At 33.5% G+C, this 13,079-nt stretch overlaps 1 protein-coding gene across 2 annotated transcripts in view; it reads left to right on the top strand.

Moving 5' to 3' along the window:
* LOC128201145 (inositol 1,4,5-trisphosphate receptor-like) overlaps positions 1-13,079 on the top strand; it is a 30,076-nt gene that overhangs the window by 174 nt on the left and 16,823 nt on the right. The window contains exon 2 of one of the 2 annotated variants that reach the window (XR_008253093.1): positions 910-2,751. The gene's annotated coding sequence lies outside the window, so the exon portion shown is untranslated. The remainder of the gene's footprint in view (positions 1-909; positions 2,752-13,079) is intronic. The other variant, XM_052897108.1, reaches the window with a different exon arrangement.

Raw genomic sequence — 13,079 nt, 5'->3', positions numbered from 1 at the left:
TACATATTACTTTAATCACGATGGTTTTAGGATTAATTACGTAATAAGATAGTGATATTTATTGGAAATCTAAATTTCGCCAAAGTGAGATCCGATGTACTTACGCATTTTTTTTATACATTTCTTATTTTACCCGTCGCCTATAGACATGATCAGTACCATGGACATAACAGAGTATACTGTTTCGCCCATGATACCCCCCCATGCGTTGCCATTCTTGAGGACTCGGGTGTTATTCCTCTGTACCCAGTAAATTCATTATTTATATCTATTATAATATTAAGTGTTTTGTTAGATTTTTATTTAGGTATTTTACTGAACTAGGCGTTATTTTGCGAAATCAACGGTTTAGTTTATTCGATTAGAATTATTTTGTTTAATTCCGACTTACCAGTTCTTTTTTTTTATGAATGATAATAAAATGGTTACTTCGCTTGCGCTAACGGTATACGCTGGCGGAGCACCAGTGAAGGGTGATAGATGAGAATGAAAACAGGCCAGTTAGCCCATCATGATGAATTCATCAGGAATTAACCATGATAGTTTCCAGGGGGAACCGCGAGGAGGCCGACCTGGTTGGGTATATTGCTAGCAATAGGATTCTCAGTCTCCATTACTAACAATCTCTTTCCCCCCATTTTTTCTGTTTCTCGAATGTAAACACATCCTTAGTATTCCCGATTGACACTGCTGTAGTGTTGCCAGATACTTCACTTCTTACCTTGCTTTTTTTGATAACATAATTGTAAATATTATAACATTTGTTTACACTTTAAACGGATATCCGAAACTTACGCAAATATTAAAACTTGCAATCGAAACGAATGTAAACATAACATCTCTAGTGATGTCTAAAACAGTTATATTTGACATTATTGCTAAATAAATGGATAAATATATTTGTTTCAGCCTACCCTAATGGGAGATAGGCGTGACAGATATGTATGTATGTATATTTGGCAATATAATTCAAAATTATTAATTAAAAACTGCGATACGATGCAAATCACAATGATTAATATCAACAATTCATCGTGTACTTAAAGATTTACTCTTATAAAAGGAATTGTTACTAACTTGGACTAGTGATTTCATTGCTAGTAAACTTGCATGTATAAAATTTATTTAAATGGGAAATCTGCTTATATTTATGGTAACCTGTTTTAGTCCTTTATTTCAACTTAGTAAAGATTTATACATTACGTACGTATCTATTTAGACAGTTGTCACTTACTCTCCACATGATAGATATGACTGATAAAAAGAAATTTAATGTAAAATATACGTAAATTTCTCATAGTGTTAATAATTTGCATGCCGACATAGAAGCAGAATGTATATGGGAAATGTAAATGTAAAACTACCTTCATTAAAGCAAAATAAATTAATTTTATTTCGCAATCTTATATTAATCTTTGAGTATAAATAAAAACAGTTTTTGTATCTTTTATCAAATTTACATCTGAATTCAGTTACTACTTATTATTAATATTACAGTCAATATGATGATGATTTTAAAGAGTTATTTTACAATAAATGTAGATTAGGGCTATTCCTATTCTCCACTAGATGTAGTGACGACCTTAAATGCATTGCAGGGAGTCAATGGATGCAGGTGGCTCAGGAGCTTTCTTTATGGCAGTCTATGGGAGGCTTATGTCCTGCAGTAGACGAATAATGGCTGAAATGATGATGATGATGATCAGGGCTATTCCTAATAAATACCTACCTGGAATTCTTTTTCTGCGCTTAATATGCTATGAATATATAAAAATACATTGTCTTATGTAAACTGTAATAATATGTAATATGTTTGTGAATATAAAACTTAGTTCTTAGTGTAAAACGTTTTAAAAAATAAAAAAATGTTTATTACAAAAAAGATTGTATAATACACTAAATACTTTTTAACTTTTAAGAAAATCATTGATTGATTGATACATAAAGTGTAAATTTTGACGTTATAAAAAATACCTACAAAATTTCTAGTATTGATTATAAAAAAAATATTAGTATTAAGAGAATTATGGGAAATCAGCATACAAGAGGCTATTTACCGGATTTTACAGGATATAACTATGCCGGTGATAGAAAAACCAAGAGTAGAAGTAAATCAATTATCTACACTGAACCACATAATAAAAAACTAAGAAAAATAGGCAAGTCAAAACCTGCCAAAGTAACTAGAAACAGTGAAAATAAAAAAAATAGATTGCTATTGAAAGGAGATATTCCAATTATATTGGGTATTTTAAATTTAGAATATAACTACCCGTTGCAAATACGTAGAAAACATAGCCACATACAACATTGTTATTCGGAACACAAACTAAGAAGACCATGCCATCGATTTTGTCAAAGAATTCAATCGTATCCTTGTGCGTCGTATTGTTTTGAATGTAACAAAAAATCTGTAAAATAACAGAGTAAATATTTTAATGAACTATACTTTTAATGATGTACTTATTTTGTTTTTGATACTCTTGTAATTCGTCAATTATTAACAATAAAATGTGGGAATTTAATTTACACTGACATTTATTATTGGTAAAATGTAATGTTGTTGCGGCAACACCGCACAGTGGCGCGCCTTCGTACGAGGTGAACGTGTTTCGCTCGTCGTGTATCATTGGAAATCAAAGTATTCATGTTTCTTTTGTAATTATTGCATTAAACCATTATTAATCCTATTTGTGACGTTTTAGTGATTATGTGTTCTTATCTTATGAGTGGTCGGAGTATATGATAAGGGTAAGTTACCATATAAACATTTTATCTTGTTAGTTTTTACAGAAGACGTCCGATTCTTGCACCGTGCGGTGATTGTGTAAAACTATATTTTATGCACTATACTGTATCTCTATGAGATTACTGTTCAATTATTTACCATCTTCGCAAACAGATATATATTTTCTGCCAGTATTAATATTAATAATGTACGCCTTCGGTACATAATGTTATTGTAATGTTTTCTTAAACGTCATTGGTGTCTAAGTTAAGTATTTTAAGTTTGTCATTCTGCACGGAAGCGCTAAGATATTCATGTTACCTAACCTATTAGAATCTTATTAGAATTCCTCCCTTTATTTGTTGTAAAACTTTAAAAACTATCTGATAAGCTTATTGTCTTATTATTATTATTTTTTTTATTATTTCGCTTTATTATCAATATTAATAGAATTAAATATCTATACTTAATTTACATTTCATTTAATAATAACAAAATTTATAATTAAAAAAATAGGGTAGGTAGTTTAAAATAAAATCTATCTATTGCCGTACTTATATAGATATATTTCTTATTTGGTAAATATTTATTAATTGGTTAAAAATGTCAATTTTAAGTTATAGCTAAGTATATATTTGAATTCTTTATATCCAATCAGAAGTCTATACTAAGATGTCTCTGTCCATATGTCTTTCTGACCTCAAGCTACTGCACTTGTGTAGTTGTTTTACTTTGAAGTGTGGGGTATGACAGTAAAATTTCATGGCAACTATGGAAGTATACCTTAGTCCTTAGAAATAACAATATATGAAGAATATCATGGCTGTCAATGTATTATGTGATGATGTAGTACTGTCTATGTTTATGACTACCATTTTCCATTAAATTAGCTATATCTTGATTGTTATTCAAAATTGTATAAAAGATGTCTGAATAGTAATTTTTTATACAATTTTGTAATACTCAGTAACTTAGTCAAGAGGTTGAGATTATTCCTTGTAAATTCATCACAATGCTTTAATAATCTAGAAGGATTTGGTAACTCTTCATTTTTATCTATAATTAAAAAAGAAAAAACATATACTTACACTTATTTTATAATTCCATTTTTTTTTTAATTGTTGACCACCTATACTGCCAGTACAAATTAAATTCTATATTTGAATCCAAGTCTGATTGGTCTTACTAGTGTAATAAAAAATAAACATTTTTTTATAATATTAAATCAGAGCAAAGGAAACAATTGGCTCGCAGCCAATGCCACCTGTAAGTGCACTTTGTTAAGAAAACAGGTGAGAAACATTTTCTAACGGACAGACAACTAATAACATTTTCCGTGTCTGTGTTTCTGTTTACTTTAAATAGTTTTATTAAAAAATATTTCATAAGATGTGAAGGAAGAATAAATGACATCATATTAATTATTGTAGTTTCTGTTAAAACATAAAGTTTACTGTCATGTAAATTACAAAGTCTGACAGTTAATATAGAAAAGTAGGTAAAATATGCTAATGACTATAGTCATTGATGGGGTAGTCATATGCAAAATAAAGTTTAAATTGCATTTAATAAAGCAACAACTAGGTTTCACAGGAATATTTTTAAAATGAGTAAGTATAAATGTATCATCATCATAATATATAAATTTAAGGCTTTGAGAAAACTGAAATATGATTTTCACAATGTCAGGTCATTATGTAATATTTTGTTTATTTGTTTAAAATTCATTGTCAGATATCATATAGAGAGAAAATTAATATATAAAGGAGATATAGAGCACAGGACAGACTTAGCCCAAAAAAGAGGTCTTCCAATTTACTACTAACAAATTATGTGAGTATTTGAAAAAAGTTTTGTTTAAAGAATACACATATGCATACAACCATTTTTTATTAGTATAATCTATATGTTAATAGACAGCTCTGTTTATTTTTATGAAAATGAAACGGTAACCCTGTCTGTGCTATTAATATATGCTGGTGGAACACCAGTAAGTAATGATAAGCGAGGTTAATGACATCAGTTGTGCTTTCATAACGAATTTAACAATTTTTTTTATACAACTTAGAATGGTAAACAAGCTGACGGCCCACCTGATGGAAAGTGGTAACTGTCGCCTATAGACATGAGCACTACCATGGATATAACAGAGTATACTGTTTCGCCCATGATACCTCCCATGCGTTGCCATTCCTGAGGACTCAGGTGTTATTTCTCTGTACCCTGTAAATTCACTGCCATATCCCACCCTTTAAATCGAAACACAGCCATGCAAACAACTGCTTCATGGTAGAAACACGAATGGGACAGAGGTACTCAAGCAATCGACTTTACTACAAAGTCTCCCTCTGGTAAATTATTATCCACTATGGTTTCACACCTGATGGTAAGCAGTTACAGTAGCATATGAACGCCTGCAGTAACAGATGCATTACACATAAGTTGCCAACCCTGATGGAACTTCTTTACCCCGTTTTTGAAGAACCCTATACTGTGGTCTTTTGGGAAAACCTTGACAAAATGGGATATGTAAATTTAGAAATAACTTTTAGACCCTATTAATAATAATTCCTTTCCCCCAAATGGCTCAGTTGGACAACATTGACATTGGCAGTCTAGGCTCCAAGATTAAATTCCAGCCTAAACTTCTTTTTAAATTCATGTTTGGACTGAATACTATTTTTACTGACTATGTAATTATATTATCCATGGTATAATCTCAAGTCATTGAAATCTCACACGCTACTTATGTGCTTTACCTATCATGTCACCCATGACTGATTGAAATCTGTCGACAGAATTCTAAATAAGGTTGCTATCTTGTTTGAAAAGTATGTTCAGTGTGACCCGAGAGGATTTTTTCTTTTCTTTTTTTTCTTATTTATCATTGCCTTTTTTTACTTTGTTTTATTATTTAAGGGTTATTTTTTATGGCATTATAATGACTTTTTTATCCAACAATTCTGTCCGCACTACCGATATACGCTGGCGGAACACAAGTGATACCAAGGTTAAATGGCCTATCATGATCAATTTCTATACGCTGGGGGGGGGGGGGAGGAGTGATTGTTAGTAAAGCGGACTACCAGTCCCATTGCTATCAATACTCTGTCAAGTCGACGTCCACGTGGTGCCCCCTGGAAACTATCGTGCTGAATTCCAGGTGTATTCATCACGATTGGCTAACCGACCTGCCCTTTCATTCTCACCTATCATTCCTCACTGGTGCTCCGCCGGTATATATAAAGTTAACGCGGGCGGGGTTACCATTCCATTATCATCCATTAAAAAAAAAAAAAAACTCTTTACGATGTCCTTCCTGGAAACCATCAAGGTTATTTTTTGGTAAATTGGTCTAGACTGGTGCCCCGCCAGCGAATACCGATAGCGCAACCGGGGTTACCATTCCATTATCATCCATTAAAAAAAAACCTAGTGAAGGTCATGCATGTTTGTTTTCGAGCCTCATTAGTTTCGCACGCCATCTATAATGTCAATGTACATTCATTAAATATTGCTGGGAACTAATAAGAAACAACGGAATTAACTTCTCGTTCTAAATTGTTTGAGCTAATATTTTCATCAGGTTTACAAAAAAAAGGAGGCCAGTCGGTCTGAATATTTTCCAGTGTTTACGAGTTGTCAATTTTTCTCACCGATTTTGTTGAGTCTTTTTCTGATTTACTGGGTTTACTCCCGTCTTATTCTCCCGTTTTAAGTGGGTGACATAAAAAAGAAGGATAAATAGTATTATTCGTGTATGTTGTTACGTAATCAATCTTCCTTAATTTTGCATCGATTTTGTTGATTCTTTTTTGCATTAGTTGGATTTTAAACTCGTGTTGGTTCCAATAATTTTGGTATGATTAGAGTCCTTGTTTCTCTTTGGGAATATACTGTGAATATTTTCATACATGGGAAGTTTTTTTTTTGATGGGTGAAAATGGTATAGTAACCCCGCCTGCGCTAACTCACTTCTCTCCAGTGAAGGATGATCGATGAGAATAAAAACAGGCCAGTTGGCCCATCATGATGAATTCATCAGGAAATAACCATGATAGTTTCCAGGGGAAACCGCGAGGAGGTCGACCTGGCTGGCTATATTGCTAGCAATGGGATTCTCAGTCTCAACAATCCCTTTCCCCCATCCATATATGGGAAGTTAAGTTCTTTAAAATTATTTTTAAACACACCTGTCGTTTGCTCTTCAAATTCAATATTATGAGGAATCAGGCTCCATCTAGGTCAACGACACACAATACCTAAACTTTGAAATTGGTTCGACCAATTTGAAAAAGTTAGTTTTCTAAATTGGCGCGACGGACTCAAACTCGGGACCTCATTTATGGAAAGCAACGCGCCCACTACTGCGACAGACTACGGCCGTCGTAAAATGTCGCCACCAAAGGCGTAATGGAAATCAGTGGCGAATTTCAAAGTAATTGCGTAACATACAAATATTCAGACATTTTTTTTTAATGGTGATAATGGAATGGTAACCCCGCCTGCGCTATTGATATACGATAGATAGATAGATAGATAATTTATTCAGATTACTTACAGCACACAAATTACAATAAAAAAAATATACACATAATACACAGCAAAAGAGACAAAAGAATAAAAATAAAAAAGCACAAATAAAAAAATAAAATAAAATATATAAACTAACAATCTCCTTTCTTACCCTTCCTACATGCGTGTGCCATAGTAACACAAAATGGTCACAGCTCAGTTTATTGCTTTGCCCTTAAAAGAGCAAAACACTGATATTCTGCTGTGGCCAAGACATCAGTGAGGGATGATAGGTGAGGATGAAACCAAGATAGATGGCCCATAATTAAATTAACGACGATGGTTTCCTGGAATAACCGATAGAAGGTTGACCTGCTATAACAGCAATAGCCTGTTAGACCCAATTATTAACAATACCTTGCCCCCCCCCCCACCCCACCCTTCCCAAAACAGAAGATTTAAGAACTTTCTATATTAGGGAAAAGGGATTGTTAGTTATGAGTTCTTACAGGGTTCTAGCAATATACTCTAACAGATAACAGGTCCACCTCCACACGGTTCCCCCTGTAAACCATCCTGGTTGATTTTCAATGAATTCAGAATGGGCCAAGTGCCTGGTTCATCCTCACCTATCATTCCTCACTGCTGCTTCGCTAGTATATAGCGATAGCGCAGTCGGAGTTACCATTCCATTATCATCTATTAAAAAAACTCCTTCAGAATAGAATAAAATATAATTAACTTTTATTGCTGTAAACATTGTTTTGGACTTGATATCGGTATCAACAGTTATACCCTATCTATCGGGCGTACAACATTTTAAGAACAAGTAATTAGCTAGCAATTACATAAATATCAAAACATTTATTGAAAATAAATATTAATTATTTTGTAATACAATTAATAAAATAAAGAATAATCAAAATCAAATTAAGAGTCAAACTTAAAATTATATAAATGCAAGGCAAGTAGGCATCATTTCGCTTACATTATTATTAAATTAATGAGTTTTACCATCAAATTATTCATTTAGATTAAAAAAAAAAACATTATTAAGAAGCCAGGCTTTGAGTTTAATTTTAAATGTTTTATTTTAATTATTATTTATTTATTATTTAATTATTATTATAAAATAATTTTAATTATTTTATACAACTTAGAATGGCAAACAAGCTGACGGCCCACCAAATGGAAAGTGGTAACTGTCGCCTTTAGACATGAGCAGTACCATGGACATAACAGAGTATACTGTTTCGCCCATGATAGTCCCCATGCGTTGCCTTTCCTGAGGACTCAGACAGAGGGACAGAGGTGCTCAAGCAAACGACTTTTGTACAAAGTGTCCCTCTGGTCTGTCTTGACATTTAACGTTTAAGAGATGATGGTTAAATACTTTAATTCCCATTACAATTGTACATTTAATTGGAAGTCGGTTGTAAAATAATATTGTTCACTCAGTCCGCTGGCCTATTAGCGTTCGACTCGTTAACGCCAGTCATAACAATGAATTAGCGAACATTGATAGAACACAATGCACCGTCCACTTAGTGCAATTAAAGGCTAGCGATTGAATTGTTGTGTTGCCACATGCTTTTTATAATGTCTGTATTACATCAAACATATGAGTGTAGGGAGAAGTGGGGGGGGGGGGAGGGAATGTTAGTAGTGCGGACTACCAGCCTCATTGCTAGCAATATACCCTGTCAGGTCGATCCCTGAAGAGGGATGCTGCTGATTAGATATTAATAATAATAAGGCTCTAAGTAATAGCCTACGAACACTAAATATCCACACTAATTAAACGTACCCAATACAAAAGACCGCTATCTTAAATACCTGCCATATTACCAGAAAACTCCTCACCTCGTCTACTATTACATCTTCCTACTCTGAAACCTCTCCTACACTTGGTTAAGGCCCGTGTCGGTGAGTAAACCTTCGTCCATGTGAAGATGAGAAAGAAAAACAAAATAATAAATGTGTTAGTTATAACAATAGTTATCTTCACCTTAACGTAATGGGCCCAGTATGTGAGTGACATGAAAACGTAAAAACTGTGATAACTTAATGGTTAACTACTAACAATAACTTGACTGCATGCGACATGGCTGAGATAATAATCTAAGTTATAACAATCTGTTTATAAAATGTTTTAATGTTTTTTTTTAATGAGTCATCCTATTTTTTTTTTTAATGAATGGTAATGGAATGCCTGGAAATTATCGTGAATAATTTATCGTTGAATTCGTCACGATGGGCTAACTGACCTGCCTTTTCATTCTCATCTATTATCCCACACTGATGCCCCGTCAGCGTATACCGTTAGCGCAGGTGGGGTGACCATTTCATGATCACACATTAGAAAAAGGTATTTATCAGTATTTGTATCGTGCGGCTTCACCCGAGTGAACCAGTATATGATGATGATGATGATATCAAGCGTACTATCCACTGCTGAACATAGGCCTCCCACATAAGGGAAGTTTTGCCGGTAATTGCCATGCCTAGCATGCGGATTGGCAGCCGCAGTTAGGCTTTGCTGATGTTTTAAGAGGGACGCTGCTGACCATGCATCGACCATATATATATATATATATATTGGACTGCATCAACCTCTGGCCAGGATTAGTGCGTCATACAATGAAATTAATGCCAAATTACCTGAAATTGATATAGTGCATGATAATTCGAATTCCTACAGGAATAAATTGCTGAAACACTTTTTACAATAATCTAATAAAAATTAACTCTAATTATCATAATATATATATTTTAATTCATTTCACTTATAATCATATTTTCTGATATTGCTCACAACTTGGGTTACATGTTTGTTTTTATTATTTACTTCATTTTCTCGCACTGTATAACTATGTTAAAGTGAATGCTGTGAATACCTGTAATAGACGTGTGCATTAATATTCTATTATATTTAATGTTTGTTATACCTATATGTTATAATGCAATATGCTGTTGGTGTTCCTTAAATAAATAAATATATATATATCCGTTCAGCAATTTTTGCGTGAAAGGTTAACGAATATTCATCCATCCCTCGTTATGAACTTTTGCATTTGTTATATTAATAAGTTTATATTTATTTATGTGTATTTATGTAAATAAAAACAATATATTAAGCAAGATGGATAGTTTGTGACATATGCGTTGTAGCTAACACATGAAATATGAAGTATCATTGTCAAGGTTGCCATTATAATACGAGATCTGTCTACATATATGTATATATATATATATATATATGTATGTATACTGTAAATAAACACCTTACGTAATATTTATTTATTTATTTTTGTCCATTTTTGTTTGTAAATATACTTAAAAACTTAAAATGTGAATACTTAATCACTAATATAATACGAGGGTCATTTGAAAAGTTCTTAGCCTAATATACTTAATGAAACCACACGATTTTGAATTTATTTTTATTTTTCAACATACTCTCCTCCGAGCTCAAAACACTTTTTCCATCGACCCGGCAAGGCTTCGATACCCGTTTTAAAAAAATCTTCGTGTAACTCGTCAAAATATATCGTAATCTAGTCCTCTCGGCAAGCATTCTCACGAGAGACCTATTTATTTACGAACTTGTTCAGGATACTGTTGCCATTCCCACGTGTTCTATGTAAAAACGAATATACATAATATACATATTACAAATGATATTTCTGTATTAACAAGGGCTCTCACTGGACATTGTAAAATAAATAAGCATATGGCCCAACTATGCCTATGCCCAAAAAGTGTTTGCAGATATTGTTACAATGAGGAAGAAACGCCGCAGCACTTGTTGTGTGGATGTAGCCCACTCATATATAAACGTTTTATCTCCTTTGGAAAGTACACTTTATATCCTTAGGTGATAAAAAATGTCGCTACAAAGACCATCTGAAAACACCTATCACGGAGACCAGGAAAATAATTCGCATGGAAATCGACCCGTTGTCTTCCAAAATCCCCATCATATTTTATTCCAAAACCATATACTTCTTAAACTAATTAAACGAGGGGGAAAGGAATTGTTAGTAAAAGAGACTGAGAATCCCATTGCTAGCAATATACCCAACCAGGTCGACCTCCTCGCGGGCGTACGTCCTTATTTCCATAGGCAAGGCTATGCCTCCTGGTATAGTGTTATTTCACATACAACCTCTTGCACTGTAATTGTATTAAATAAGTACTCTTCTAAAATTAATGCAAATCGATTAGCGTACTGGTACTATATGTACATACACGTGTCATACAATTAAAGGAGCATGTATGGCGCACACGCGGAACGCTCTCAAAAATTTATCTCGAACAATCGTATTAATAGCATAAAGTACAGCCGCCGTACGTTTGTTTAACTGATACAACTAGACATGTGTGAGCTTTGTCCCGTTTTTACGCTGTTCGCATGTTCCGTGTGGAGTCGCGGAACGAGCGGAAAAACAGACTAATATTTATTGGTATATATTTTTTTATATTACGCGAATCTCGGTAAGCGATTACTACAGCCCAACCCAAGGAAACTTGTAGCTACATTAGAAAGTCTTCAAAAAACTTCTTCTTCTTCTTTCAATTTAAATGGCTGCCACCAATTTTGATTGGCGATTCTACCAAACTTATAAAGTTACATTAGAAAGTCTTTAAAACACTTCTGTGTTGACAATACTTTTGACATAAATATCTTGAGTCAAAACTCAGCCTTCAAAATGAAACAGCATGTAATGTAAAGTAATTGAATGAGATTCGCAATGTCTTTCTTTCTTTAGTAGTTTTTAAATAAACTTCTGCTAACACAAACTTTTTTAAATATTTAAATAGTCGTTTGCTTGGGTACCTCTGTCCCATTCGTGTTTCAACTGTGAAGCAGTTGTGTTTGCATGGCTGTGTTTCGGTTTGAAGGGTGGATTTACATGGTACAGAGGAATAACATTTGAGTCCTCAAGAATGGCAACGCATGGGGGTATCATGGGCGAAACAGTTACTCTGTTATGTCCATGGTACTGCTCATGTCTTTAGGCGACGGTTACCACTTTCCGTCATGTGGGCCGTCAGCTTGTTTGCCATTCTAAGTTGTATAAAAAAAAAACTTTATAGTGCCTTAATGGATTAATCAATCGCTATGTAATTTAGTATAGGTACACTTACTATATAAGTCGGAGAAGGATATAGACTACTTTTTTATCCCAGTCACGCAGACAAAGTCGCGGGTATAAGCTAGTAGTTTATAAATATCTTCCTACACTAACATTTTTGCTTTAAAATATTGTTTAAACTATTGTTTAAACTATTGAACCTATTTGACGGAACTTAATAAAGGACCTTTATAGCATAGTCTACAGACATGGTATTGTCTATAGACTAAATAATACGAAGTGCTAATTATACGCAAAGTCGGACATTTTCCGGCTTAGTCATTTTGCTATTATGGCTAATAACGATTTTGTCTGTATTATTGAGCTATTGAAACCGCCATCTCTATGGCCTTGTAGTAGTTTATTTGCTCATCTTTACGATCATAGTTACGTTTAGCTTGCCATTACTGAGATTCCATGGTAGTGCTTTTCTATAACGTGTATTGCTATAGGATATTTTTTAAAGGATTAAATTTGATTACTTACCCCATCAGCGTTAATGATTTACCCTGGTTGGATACCAGTGGGCGATGGTAAATGAGGGTCAAGTCAGTTTTGACTTATATATTTATTATTATACTGGATTTAATAGGTTTTTCGTGGGATAAGCATGGAAGTCGATCTGACAGGATATATTACTAACAATGGGGATGCTAGTCCCCATTACTAACTATCCCCGTTATTGAACACGTATCTAT

This window comes from Galleria mellonella, unplaced genomic scaffold (assembly GCF_026898425.1).
Source record: "Galleria mellonella isolate WM207_F2 unplaced genomic scaffold, CSIRO_AGI_GalMel_v1 utg352, whole genome shotgun sequence".
NCBI classification, from domain to species: domain Eukaryota; kingdom Metazoa; phylum Arthropoda; class Insecta; order Lepidoptera; family Pyralidae; genus Galleria; species Galleria mellonella.
This window is presented reverse-complemented; position numbering and strand designations above follow the sequence as displayed.